Source organism: Brienomyrus brachyistius, chromosome 2 (assembly GCF_023856365.1).
Source record: "Brienomyrus brachyistius isolate T26 chromosome 2, BBRACH_0.4, whole genome shotgun sequence".
NCBI classification, from domain to species: Eukaryota; Metazoa; Chordata; class Actinopteri; order Osteoglossiformes; family Mormyridae; genus Brienomyrus; species Brienomyrus brachyistius.
In genome coordinates this window covers 42996291-43009449 of record NC_064534.1, presented here as the reverse complement: position 1 = coordinate 43009449, position 13159 = coordinate 42996291, and the positions used below count along the sequence as shown (strand labels likewise).

Below are 13159 nucleotides of genomic sequence, written 5' to 3'. Positions count from 1 at the left end.
TATCTGACTCACACTGCAGCACCACCATCCAATCGGCAACCTAAACATTAATCTGGCATTGAAGGGTGTGAATTACCCCGGCCAACCTGCCCTTTTAAATACAGCTTTTAGCAAGTTTTGAAAGGAGGAGAAGAGCAGACCTTGCTATGCCAAAAATATCAAGTCTTCTGTGGCGAAGTGGTTTTTGCATAGAAAACAAAGCGGTGAGTTGAAGAGGAATTATATCAGTACTTTGTTTAAAACTGTGTGTAAAAAGCTGTCTCTTTATTATTAACAATAAGTTGTAAAACGTGAATGGGGAGTGACAGTCTTCAAGATTGTGAGAAGATCGTGCCCTGGTGGAATAAAGGCACGACCAGCTTACAGCACCTAGAATTACCAGGAAGTATTTAAAGTAAAACGGTGTGTAAAAGCTGCCTTTATGAAAGAGAGAAAATAAAAATATATATATAAAATAGTAAAATGGAAGGGGAGTGATAGATTTAAATTAATCGTGAAGTGGAGCGCCCCCTGTATAAAGTAAAAGTGAGAAAAGCTTACAGCACCTGGTATTCCCAGGAGGTCTCCCATCCAAGTACTAACCAGACCCTACGTTGCTTGGCTTCCGAGATCAGATGAGATCGGGCGTGTTCAGGGTGGTATGGCCATAAGCGTGAGAAGCTACCAAAAACAGCCCTTTTGCATTACACGCGTCTATACATGCCAGTTAGTCCCATTGGATTCTACTCCTGGTTTTTTTTTTTTTTTATCTGACTCACACTGCAGCACCACCATCCAATCGGCAGCGCCGGACCCACACCAAACATTCACCAAACTACTCAGCCGGCAGCCTACCACAATTATTCCATTCTTTCCGCATCCGCACACTTCCTTCTCTTTAACTCCTTTTCACTACCGCACAGGTTAATCGCCGCACGTCCCCCGCCGGCAAACATTACTCCTTTGCCTACTGCATGCAGGCTTCTCTTAACGACCCTCTGTTATCAACTCCGCTAACAGCCACAAAATCTCCGCCGCACGAAGCCCACTGGTAGCTGCTGAATCACATGCTTCCCCAAAACGTTACGCTGTCAGAACACTGGGAGCTACACACACCAACAAGTCCATACTGCAGGCTGCAGCCAGAACAATTTTCTACATTGAAACATCGACGGCCTCTTCTCTCTAAAAATTCACCAGACCGCTTCTACCATCAGCAAAGAAGTTTCCATCCCTAATTCCTCTGTGATTCCCACTAACCTAAACATTAATCTGGCATTGAAGGGTGTGAATTACCCCGGCCAACCTGCTCTTTTAAATACAGCTTTTAGCAAGTTTTGAAAGGAGGAGAAGAGCAGACCTTGCTATGCCAAAAATATCAAGTCTTCTGTGGCGAAGTGGTTTTTGCATAGAAAACAAAGCGGTGAGTTGAAGAGGAATTATATCAGTACTTTGTTTAAAACTGTGTGTAAAAAGCTGTCTCTTTATTATTAACAATAAGTTGTAAAATGTGAATGGGGAGTGACAGTCTTCAAGATTGTGAGAAGATCGTGCCCTGGTGGAATAAAGGCACGACCAGCTTACAGCACCTAGAATTACCAGGCAGTATTTAGAGTAAAACGTGTGTAAAAGCTGCCTTTATGAATGAGAGAAAAAAGAAATATATAAAATAGTAAGGGGAGTGATAGATTTAAATTAATCGTGAGGTGGAGTGCCCCCTGTATAAAGTAAAAGTGAGAAAAGCTTACAGCACGTGGTATTCCCAGGCAGTCTCCCATCCAAGTACTAACCAGACCCTACCCCACTTAGCTTCCGAGATCAGACGAGATCGGGCGTGTTCAGGATGGTATGGCCATAAGAGAGAGCCGCGAACAAAAACAGCCCTTTTGCATTACACGCCTCTATACATGCCAGTTAGTCCCATTGGATCCTACTCCTGTTTTTTTTTTTTTTTTATCTGACTCACACTGCAGCACCACCATCCAATCGGCAGCGCCGCACCCACACCAAACATTCACCAAACTACTCAGCCGGCAGCCTACCACAATTATTCCATTCTTTCCGCATCCGCACACTTCCTTCTTTTTAACACCTTTTCACTACCGCACAGGTTAATCGCTGCACGTCCCCCGCCGGCAAACATTACTCATTTGCCTACCGCATGCAGGCTTCTCTTAAAGACCCTCTGTTATCAACTCCGCTAACAGCCACAAAATCTCCGCCGCACGAAGCCCACTGGTTGCTGTTGAATCACATGCTTCCCCAAAATGTCATGCTGTCAGAACACTGGGAGCTACACACGCCAACAAGTCCATACTGCAGGCTGCAGCCAGAACAATTTTCTACATTGAAACATCGACGGCCTCTTCTCTCTAAAAATTCACCAGACCGCTTCTACCACCAGCAAAGAAGTTTCCATCCCTAATTCCTCTGTGATTCCCACTAACCTAAACATTAAGCTGGCATTGAAGGGTGTGAATTACCCCGGCCAATCTGTTCTTTTAAATACAGCTTTTAGCAAGTTTTGAAAGGAGAAGAGCAGAACTTGCTATGCCAATAATATCGAGTCTTCTGTGGTGAAGTGGTTTTTGCATAGAAAACAAAGCGGTCAGTTGAAGAGGAATAATATCAGTACTTTGTTTAAAACTGTGTGTAAAAAGCTGTCTCTTTATCATTAACAATAAGTTGTAAAACGTGAATGGGGAGTGACAGTCTTCAAGTTTGTGAGAATATTGCGCCCTGGTGGAATAAAGGCACGAACAGCTTACAGCACCTAGAATTACCAGGAAGTATTTAGAGTAAAACGGTGTGTAAAAGCTGCCTTTATGAATGAGAGAAAAAAGAAATATATAAAATAGTAAAATGGAAGGGGAGTGATAGATTTAAATTAATCGTGAAGTGGAGCGCCCCCTGTATAAAGTAAAAGTGAGAAAAGCTTACAGCACCTGGTATTCCCAGGTGGTCTCCCATCCAAGTACTAACCAGACCCTACCTTGCTTGGCTTCCGAGATCAGATGAGATCGGGCGTGTTCAGGGTGGTATGGCCATAAGCGTGAGACGCTACCAAAAACAGCCCTTTTGCATTACACGCGTCTATACATGCCAGTTAGTCCCATTGGATTCTACTCCTGGTTTTTTTTTTTTTTATCTGACTCACACTGCAGCACCACCATCCAATCGGCAGCGCCGGACCCACACCAAACATTCACCAAACTACTCAGCCGGCAGCCTACCACAATTATTCCATTCTTTCCGCATCCGCACACTTCCTTCTTTTTAACTCCTTTTCACTACCGCACAGGTTAATCGCCGCACGTCCCCCGCCGGCAAACATTACTCCTTTGCCTACTGCATGCAGGCTTCTCTTAACGACCCTCTGTTATCAACTCCGCTAACAGCCACAAAATCTCCGCCGCACGAAGCCCACTGGTAGCTGCTGAATCACATGCTTCCCCAAAACGTCGCGCTGTCAGAACACTGGGAGCTACACACACCAACAAGTCCATACTGCAGGCTGCAGCCAGAACTATTTTCTACATTCAAACATCGACGGCCTCTTCTCTCTAAAAATTCACCAGACCGCTTCTACCACCAGCAAAGAAGTTTCCATCCCTAATTCCTCTGTGATTCCCACTAACCTAAACATTAAGCTGGCATTGAAGGGTGTGAATTACCCCGGCCAATCTGTTCTTTTAAATACAGCTTTTAGCAAGTTTTGAAAGGAGAAGAGCAGAACTTGCTATGCCAATAATATCGAGTCTTCTGTGGCGAAGTGGTTTTTGCATAGAAAACAAAGCGGTCAGGTGAAGAGGAATAATATCAGTACTTTGTTTAAAACTGTGTGTAAAAAGCTGTCTCTTTATCATTAACAATAAGTTGTAAAACGTGAATGGGGAGTGACAGTCTTCAAGTTTGTGAAAAGATCGCGCCCTGGTGGAATAAAGGCACGAACAGCTTACCTAGAATTACCAGGAAGTATTTAGAGTAAAACGGTTTCTAAAAGCTGGCTTTATGAAAGTGAGAAAAAAAATATATATATAAAATAGTAAAATGGAAGGGGAGTGCTAGATTTAAATTAATCGTGAAGTGGAGCGCCCCCTGTATAAAGTAAAAGTGAGAAAAGCTTACAGCACCTGGTATTCCCAGGAGGTCTCCCATCCAAGTACTAACCAGACCCTACCTTGCTTGGCTTCCGAGATCAGATGAGATCAGGCGTGTTCAGGGTGGTATGGCCATAAGCGTGAGACGCTACCAAAAACAGCCCTTTTGCATTACACGCGTCTATACATGCCAGTTAGTCCCATTGGATTCTACTCCTGGTTTTTTTTTTTTTTATCTGACTCACACTGCAGCACCACCATCCAATCGGCAACCTAAACATTAATCTGGCATTGAAGGGTGTGAATTACCCCGGCCAACCTGCCCTTTTAAATACAGCTTTTAGCAAGTTTTGAAAGGAGGAGAAGAGCAGACCTTGCTATGCCAAAAATATCAAGTCTTCTGTGGCGAAGTGGTTTTTGCATAGAAAACAAAGCGGTGAGTTGAAGAGGAATTATATCAGTACTTTGTTTAAAACTGTGTGTAAAAAGCTGTCTCTTTATTATTAACAATAAGTTGTAAAACGTGAATGGGGAGTGACAGTCTTCAAGATTGTGAGAAGATCGTGCCCTGGTGGAATAAAGGCACGACCAGCTTACAGCACCTAGAATTACCAGGAAGTATTTAAAGTAAAACGGTGTGTAAAAGCTGCCTTTATGAAAGAGAGAAAATAAAAATATATATATAAAATAGTAAAATGGAAGGGGAGTGATAGATTTAAATTAATCGTGAAGTGGAGCGCCCCCTGTATAAAGTAAAAGTGAGAAAAGCTTACATCACCTGGTATTCCCAGGAGGTCTCCCATCAAAGTACTAACCAGACCCTACCCTGCTTGGCTTCCGAGATCGGATGAGATCGGGCGTGTTCAGGGATGTATGGCCATAAGCGAGAGACGTGACCAAAAACAGCCCTTTTGCATTACACGCGTCTATACATGCCAGTTAGTCCCATTGGATCCTACTCCTGGTTTTTTTTTTTTTATCTGACTCACACTGCAGCACCACCATCCAATCGGCAGCGCCGCACCCACACCAAACATTCACCAAACTACTCAGCCGGCAGCCTACCACAATTATTCCATTCTTTCCGCATCCGCACACTTCCTTCTCTTTAAGTCCTTTTCACTACCGCACAGGTTAATCGCTGCACGTCCCCCGCCGGCAATCATTACTCATTTGCCTACCGCATGCAGGCTTCTCTTAAAGACCCTCTGTTATCAACTCCGCTAACAGCCACAAAATCTCCGCCGCACGAAGCCCACTGGTTGCTGTTGAATCACATGCTTCCCCAAAATGTCATGCTGTCAGAACACTGGGAGCTACACACGCCAACAAGTCCATACTGCAGGCTGCAGCCAGAACAATTTTCTACATTGAAACATCGACGGCCTCTTCTCTCTAAAAATTCACCAGACCGCTTCTACCACCAGCAAAGAAGTTTCCATCCCTAATTCCTCTGTGATTCCCACTAACCTAAACATTAAGCTGGCATTGAAGGGTGTGAATTACCCCGGCCAATCTGTTCTTTTAAATACAGCTTTTAGCAAGTTTTGAAAGGAGAAGAGCAGAACTTGCTATGCCAATAATATCGAGTCTTCTGTGGTGAAGTGGTTTTTGCATAGAAAACAAAGCGGTCAGTTGAAGAGGAATAATATCAGTACTTTGTTTAAAACTGTGTGTAAAAAGCTGTCTCTTTATCATTAACAATAAGTTGTAAAACGTGAATGGGGAGTGACAGTCTTCAAGTTTGTGAGAATATTGCGCCCTGGTGGAATAAAGGCACGAACAGCTTACAGCACCTAGAATTTCCAGGAAGTATTTAGAGTAAAACGGTTTCTAAAAGCTGGCTTTATGAAAGAGAGAAAAAAAATATATATATAAAATAGTAAAATGGAAGGGGAGTGCTAGATTTAAATTAATCGTGAAGTGGAGCGCCCCCTGTATAAAGTAAAAGTGAGAAAAGCTTACATCACCTGGTATTCCCAGGAGGTCTCCCATCAAAGTACTAACCAGACCCTACCCTGCTTGGCTTCCGAGATCGGATGAGATCGGGCGTGTTCAGGGATGTATGGCCATAAGCGTGAGAAGCTACCAAAAACAGCCCTTTTGCATTACACGCGTCTATACATGCCAGTTAGTCCCATTGGATTCTACTCCTGGTTTTTTTTTTTTTTTATCTGACTCACACTGCAGCACCACCATCCAATCGGCAGCGCCGGACCCACACCAAACATTCACCAAACTACTCAGCCGGCAGCCTACCACAATTATCCCATTCTTTCCGCATCCGCACACTTCCTTCTCTTTAACTCCTTTTCACTACCGCACAGGTTAATCGCCGCACGTCCCCCGCCGGCAAACATTACTCCTTTGCCTACCGCATGCAGGCTTCTCTTAACGACCCTCTGTAATCAACTCCGCTAACAGCCACAAAATCACTGCCGCGCGAAGCCCACTGGTAGCTGTTGAATCACATGCTTCCCCAAAACGTTACGCTGTCAGAACACTGGGAGCTACACACACCAACAAGTCCATACTGCAGGCTGCAGCCAGAACAATTTTCTACATTGAAACATCGACGGCCTCTTCTCTCTAAAAATTCACCAGACCGCTTCTACCATCAGCAAAGAAGTTTCCATCCCTAATTCCTCTGTGATTCCCACTAACCTAAACATTAATCTGGCATTGAAGGGTGTGAATTACCCCGGCCAACCTGCCCTTTTAAATACAGCTTTTAGCAAGTTTTGAAAGGAGGAGAAGAGCAGACCTTGCTATGCCAAAAATATCAAGTCTTCTGTGGCGAAGTGGTTTTTGCATAGAAAACAAAGCGGTGAGTTGAAGAGGAATTATATCAGTACTTTGTTTAAAACTGTGTGTAAAAAGCTGTCTCTTTATTATTAACAATAAGTTGTAAAATGTGAATGGGGAGTGACAGTCTTCAAGATTGTGAGAAGATCGTGCCCTGGTGGAATAAAGGCACGACCAGCTTACAGCACCTAGAATTACCAGGCAGTATTTAGAGTAAAACGTGTGTAAAAGCTGCCTTTATGAATGAGAGAAAAAAGAAATATATAAAATAGTAAGGGGAGTGATAGATTTAAATTAATCGTGAGGTGGAGTGCCCCCTGTATAAAGTAAAAGTGAGAAAAGCTTACAGCACGTGGTATTCCCAGGCAGTCTCCCATCCAAGTACTAACCAGACCCTACCCCACTTAGCTTCCGAGATCAGACGAGATCGGGCGTGTTCAGGATGGTATGGCCATAAGAGAGAGCCGCGAACAAAAACAGCCCTTTTGCATTACACGCCTCTATACATGCCAGTTAGTCCCATTGGATCCTACTCCTGTTTTTTTTTTTTTTTTATCTGACTCACACTGCAGCACCACCATCCAATCGGCAGCGCCGCACCCACACCAAACATTCACCAAACTACTCAGCCGGCAGCCTACCACAATTATTCCATTCTTTCCGCATCCGCACACTTCCTTCTTTTTAACTCCTTTTCACTACCGCACAGGTTAATCGCTGCACGTCCCCCGCCGGCAAACATTACTCATTTGCCTACCGCATGCAGGCTTCTCTTAAAGACCCTCTGTTATCAACTCCGCTAACAGCCACAAAATCTCCGCCGCACGAAGCCCACTGGTTGCTGTTGAATCACATGCTTCCCCAAAATGTCATGCTGTCAGAACACTGGGAGCTACACACGCCAACAAGTCCATACTGCAGGCTGCAGCCAGAACAATTTTCTACATTGAAACATCGACGGCCTCTTCTCTCTAAAAATTCACCAGACCGCTTCTACCACCAGCAAAGAAGTTTCCATCCCTAATTCCTCTGTGATTCCCACTAACCTAAACATTAAGCTGGCATTGAAGGGTGTGAATTACCCCGGCCAATCTGTTCTTTTAAATACAGCTTTTAGCAAGTTTTGAAAGGAGAAGAGCAGAACTTGCTATGCCAATAATATCGAGTCTTCTGTGGTGAAGTGGTTTTTGCATAGAAAACAAAGCGGTCAGTTGAAGAGGAATAATATCAGTACTTTGTTTAAAACTGTGTGTAAAAAGCTGTCTCTTTATCATTAACAATAAGTTGTAAAACGTGAATGGGGAGTGACAGTCTTCAAGTTTGTGAGAATATTGCGCCCTGGTGGAATAAAGGCACGAACAGCTTACAGCACCTAGAATTACCAGGAAGTATTTAGAGTAAAACGGTGTGTAAAAGCTGCCTTTATGAATGAGAGAAAAAAGAAATATATAAAATAGTAAAATGGAAGGGGAGTGATAGATTTAAATTAATCGTGAAGTGGAGCGCCCCCTGTATAAAGTAAAAGTGAGAAAAGCTTACAGCACCTGGTATTCCCAGGTGGTCTCCCATCCAAGTACTAACCAGACCCTACCTTGCTTGGCTTCCGAGATCAGATGAGATCGGGCGTGTTCAGGGTGGTATGGCCATAAGCGTGAGACGCTACCAAAAACAGCCCTTTTGCATTACACGCGTCTATACATGCCAGTTAGTCCCATTGGATTCTACTCCTGGTTTTTTTTTTTTTTATCTGACTCACACTGCAGCACCACCATCCAATCGGCAGCGCCGGACCCACACCAAACATTCACCAAACTACTCAGCCGGCAGCCTACCACAATTATTCCATTCTTTCCGCATCCGCACACTTCCTTCTTTTTAACTCCTTTTCACTACCGCACAGGTTAATCGCCGCACGTCCCCCGCCGGCAAACATTACTCCTTTGCCTACTGCATGCAGGCTTCTCTTAACGACCCTCTGTTATCAACTCCGCTAACAGCCACAAAATCTCCGCCGCACGAAGCCCACTGGTAGCTGCTGAATCACATGCTTCCCCAAAACGTCGCGCTGTCAGAACACTGGGAGCTACACACACCAACAAGTCCATACTGCAGGCTGCAGCCAGAACAATTTTCTACATTCAAACATCGACGGCCTCTTCTCTCTAAAAATTCACCAGACCGCTTCTACCACCAGCAAAGAAGTTTCCATCCCTAATTCCTCTGTGATTCCCACTAACCTAAACATTAAGCTGGCATTGAAGGGTGTGAATTACCCCGGCCAATCTGTTCTTTTAAATACAGCTTTTAGCAAGTTTTGAAAGGAGAAGAGCAGAACTTGCTATGCCAATAATATCGAGTCTTCTGTGGTGAAGTGGTTTTTGCATAGAAAACAAAGCGGTCAGTTGAAGAGGAATAATATCAGTACTTTGTTTAAAACTGTGTGTAAAAAGCTGTCTCTTTATCATTAACAATAAGTTGTAAAACGTGAATGGGGAGTGACAGTCTTCAAGTTTGTGAGAATATTGCGCCCTGGTGGAATAAAGGCACGAACAGCTTACAGCACCTAGAATTACCAGGAAGTATTTAGAGTAAAACGGTGTGTAAAAGCTGCCTTTATGAATGAGAGAAAAAAGAAATATATAAAATAGTAAAATGGAAGGGGAGTGATAGATTTAAATTAATCGTGAAGTGGAGCGCCCCCTGTATAAAGTAAAAGTGAGAAAAGCTTACAGCACCTGGTATTCCCAGGTGGTCTCCCATCCAAGTACTAACCAGACCCTACCTTGCTTGGCTTCCGAGATCAGATGAGATCGGGCGTGTTCAGGGTGGTATGGCCATAAGCGTGAGACGCTACCAAAAACAGCCCTTTTGCATTACACGCGTCTATACATGCCAGTTAGTCCCATTGGATTCTACTCCTGGTTTTTTTTTTTTTTATCTGACTCACACTGCAGCACCACCATCCAATCGGCAGCGCCGGACCCACACCAAACATTCACCAAACTACTCAGCCGGCAGCCTACCACAATTATTCCATTCTTTCCGCATCCGCACACTTCCTTCTTTTTAACTCCTTTTCACTACCGCACAGGTTAATCGCCGCACGTCCCCCGCCGGCAAACATTACTCCTTTGCCTACTGCATGCAGGCTTCTCTTAACGACCCTCTGTTATCAACTCCGCTAACAGCCACAAAATCTCCGCCGCACGAAGCCCACTGGTAGCTGCTGAATCACATGCTTCCCCAAAACGTCGCGCTGTCAGAACACTGGGAGCTACACACACCAACAAGTCCATACTGCAGGCTGCAGCCAGAACTATTTTCTACATTCAAACATCGACGGCCTCTTCTCTCTAAAAATTCACCAGACCGCTTCTACCACCAGCAAAGAAGTTTCCATCCCTAATTCCTCTGTGATTCCCACTAACCTAAACATTAAGCTGGCATTGAAGGGTGTGAATTACCCCGGCCAATCTGTTCTTTTAAATACAGCTTTTAGCAAGTTTTGAAAGGAGAAGAGCAGAACTTGCTATGCCAATAATATCGAGTCTTCTGTGGCGAAGTGGTTTTTGCATAGAAAACAAAGCGGTCAGGTGAAGAGGAATAATATCAGTACTTTGTTTAAAACTGTGTGTAAAAAGCTGTCTCTTTATCATTAACAATAAGTTGTAAAACGTGAATGGGGAGTGACAGTCTTCAAGTTTGTGAAAAGATCGCGCCCTGGTGGAATAAAGGCACGAACAGCTTACCTAGAATTACCAGGAAGTATTTAGAGTAAAACGGTTTCTAAAAGCTGGCTTTATGAAAGTGAGAAAAAAAATATATATATAAAATAGTAAAATGGAAGGGGAGTGCTAGATTTAAATTAATCGTGAAGTGGAGCGCCCCCTGTATAAAGTAAAAGTGAGAAAAGCTTACAGCACCTGGTATTCCCAGGAGGTCTCCCATCCAAGTACTAACCAGACCCTACCTTGCTTGGCTTCCGAGATCAGATGAGATCGGGCGTGTTCAGGGTGGTATGGCCATAAGCGTGAGACGCTACCAAAAACAGCCCTTTTGCATTACACGCGTCTATACATGCCAGTTAGTCCCATTGGATTCTACTCCTGGTTTTTTTTTTTTTTATCTGACTCACACTGCAGCACCACCATCCAATCGGCAACCTAAACATTAATCTGGCATTGAAGGGTGTGAATTACCCCGGCCAACCTGCCCTTTTAAATACAGCTTTTAGCAAGTTTTGAAAGGAGGAGAAGAGCAGACCTTGCTATGCCAAAAATATCAAGTCTTCTGTGGCGAAGTGGTTTTTGCATAGAAAACAAAGCGGTGAGTTGAAGAGGAATTATATCAGTACTTTGTTTAAAACTGTGTGTAAAAAACTGTCTCTTTATTATTAACAATAAGTTGTAAAACGTGAATGGGGAGTGACAGTCTTCAAGATTGTGAGAAGATCGTGCCCTGGTGGAATAAAGGCACGACCAGCTTACAGCACCTAGAATTACCAGGAAGTATTTAAAGTAAAACGGTGTGTAAAAGCTGCCTTTATGAAAGAGAGAAAATAAAAATATATATATAAAATAGTAAAATGGAAGGGGAGTGATAGATTTAAATTAATCGTGAAGTGGAGCGCCCCCTGTATAAAGTAAAAGTGAGAAAAGCTTACATCACCTGGTATTCCCAGGAGGTCTCCCATCAAAGTACTAACCAGACCCTACCCTGCTTGGCTTCCGAGATCGGATGAGATCGGGCGTGTTCAGGGATGTATGGCCATAAGCGAGAGACGTGACCAAAAACAGCCCTTTTGCATTACACGCGTCTATACATGCCAGTTAGTCCCATTGGATCCTACTCCTGGTTTTTTTTTTTTTATCTGACTCACACTGCAGCACCACCATCCAATCGGCAGCGCCGGACCCACACCAAACATTCACCAAACTACTCAGCCGGCAGCCTACCACAATTATTCCATTCTTTCCGCATCCGCACACTTCCTTCTTTTTAACTCCTTTTCACTACCGCACAGGTTAATCGCCGCACGTCCCCCGCCGGCAAACATTACTCCTTTGCCTACTGCATGCAGGCTTCTCTTAACGACCCTCTGTTATCAACTCCGCTAACAGCCACAAAATCTCCGCCGCACGAAGCCCACTGGTAGCTGCTGAATCACATGCTTCCCCAAAACGTCGCGCTGTCAGAACACTGGGAGCTACACACACCAACAAGTCCATACTGCAGGCTGTCACGGGTCGAGGTGCGCGAGCGCGGCGGAGAGCGGCGATTGTGCGAAAGGAGGAAGCAGGCAGGCAGGATACGGGACGAACGGGGTTTATTCGGGAATACGGGGATCTCACGCAAACAAACATCCATGAACATCAATGACGGACACAGGACTCGGGTAAGACACGGACTGAAATACACAGGACTGATTGAAAATAATCAGACACAGCTGGGTACAATCCGGGAAACACACGTGGGTAGGCAGGGGGCGTGGCACACAGGAGGAGCCGACGAGCAGGGCATGACAGAACCCCCCCCCCAAAGGCGCGCTTCACCGGGCGCGCCAGGGAGGAGGCGACAGACGGGACACGGGAACCGGGACCTGGAGCAAAAAAACAGAATCAACAAGAGACGGGAAACAGGACCGAGGCACAAAACAGGGCAAGCGACAGGACGTGCGACAGGAGCTGACAAAGGGACGGGAAGGCAGACAGACAAATCAGGAAGGGAGAAACAGAGGGAACAGGCGGAACAAAAGGAGCGGGAGTGACGGGAGGGAACGACGGGAAACCAGGAACAGAGCGGGATCAGAACAAAGGGACCAGGAACAGAGGACGGCGGGACAAAGGCAGGAGGAGGAACAAAGACAGGCGGGACAGAGACAGGAAAGAAGGGAGAGAAGGCGGGGGAACAAAGGGGAGCCCGTGGGAGCCCCAGCGGGCGACGGGAGGCAGCCGGAGGGGACCACGGAGGGGCAGAGGAGACAGGGCGAGGGACCCGCGGAGGGGCCAGGGAGGGAGCAGGAGGGAGCACCAGGGAAGGGGACGAGGGAGCTGGAAGGGGCCAGGGCGAAGGCAAGGCGAGGGGGGGAGCCGCTGCAGGCGGCGACGTCCTCCGACGGGCCGCAGGTAGGGGCCCCGCAGGCGACCAAGGAGCCGCCGTCGGGGAACCCCCAGGCGACCGACCAGGCACCGAAGGGGGGAGCGAGGCAGGGCGACGAGGCACCGGAGAGGGACCCGCAGGCGACAGCCGACCCGGAGGGCCAGGACCCGCAGGCG

The 13159-nt window shown here is 45.7% G+C and overlaps 9 non-coding genes and 2 pseudogenes across 9 annotated transcripts; all 11 read right to left on the bottom strand.

The window, feature by feature from the left end:
* Nucleotides 1-533: 533 nt before the first annotated feature.
* On the bottom strand, nt 534-652 carry LOC125736495 (5S ribosomal RNA). The gene has a single exon (XR_007395773.1). It is a non-coding gene; the product is annotated as a 5S ribosomal RNA (ribosomal RNA).
* Nucleotides 653-1720: 1068 nt separating this feature from the next.
* LOC125731612 (5S ribosomal RNA) lies at nt 1721-1839 on the bottom strand (annotated as a pseudogene).
* A 1073-nt stretch (nt 1840-2912) lies between these two features.
* LOC125734747 (5S ribosomal RNA) lies at nt 2913-3031 on the bottom strand. The gene has a single exon (XR_007394050.1). It is a non-coding gene; the product is annotated as a 5S ribosomal RNA (ribosomal RNA).
* A 1069-nt stretch (nt 3032-4100) lies between these two features.
* Nucleotides 4101-4219, bottom strand: LOC125735720 (5S ribosomal RNA). The gene has a single exon (XR_007395012.1). It is a non-coding gene; the product is annotated as a 5S ribosomal RNA (ribosomal RNA).
* Nucleotides 4220-4845: 626 nt separating this feature from the next.
* Nucleotides 4846-4964, bottom strand: LOC125729204 (5S ribosomal RNA). Its single transcript, XR_007389667.1, has one exon. It is a non-coding gene; the product is annotated as a 5S ribosomal RNA (ribosomal RNA).
* Nucleotides 4965-6037: 1073 nt separating this feature from the next.
* LOC125729198 (5S ribosomal RNA) lies at nt 6038-6156 on the bottom strand. Its single transcript, XR_007389663.1, has one exon. It is a non-coding gene; the product is annotated as a 5S ribosomal RNA (ribosomal RNA).
* A 1068-nt stretch (nt 6157-7224) lies between these two features.
* LOC125731611 (5S ribosomal RNA) lies at nt 7225-7343 on the bottom strand (annotated as a pseudogene).
* A 1073-nt stretch (nt 7344-8416) lies between these two features.
* On the bottom strand, nt 8417-8535 carry LOC125734746 (5S ribosomal RNA). Its single transcript, XR_007394049.1, has one exon. It is a non-coding gene; the product is annotated as a 5S ribosomal RNA (ribosomal RNA).
* A 1072-nt stretch (nt 8536-9607) lies between these two features.
* On the bottom strand, nt 9608-9726 carry LOC125734745 (5S ribosomal RNA). The gene has a single exon (XR_007394048.1). It is a non-coding gene; the product is annotated as a 5S ribosomal RNA (ribosomal RNA).
* Nucleotides 9727-10795: 1069 nt separating this feature from the next.
* LOC125734595 (5S ribosomal RNA) lies at nt 10796-10914 on the bottom strand. Its single transcript, XR_007393901.1, has one exon. It is a non-coding gene; the product is annotated as a 5S ribosomal RNA (ribosomal RNA).
* Nucleotides 10915-11540: 626 nt separating this feature from the next.
* LOC125729191 (5S ribosomal RNA) lies at nt 11541-11659 on the bottom strand. The gene has a single exon (XR_007389661.1). It is a non-coding gene; the product is annotated as a 5S ribosomal RNA (ribosomal RNA).
* Nucleotides 11660-13159: the final 1500 nt, after the last annotated feature.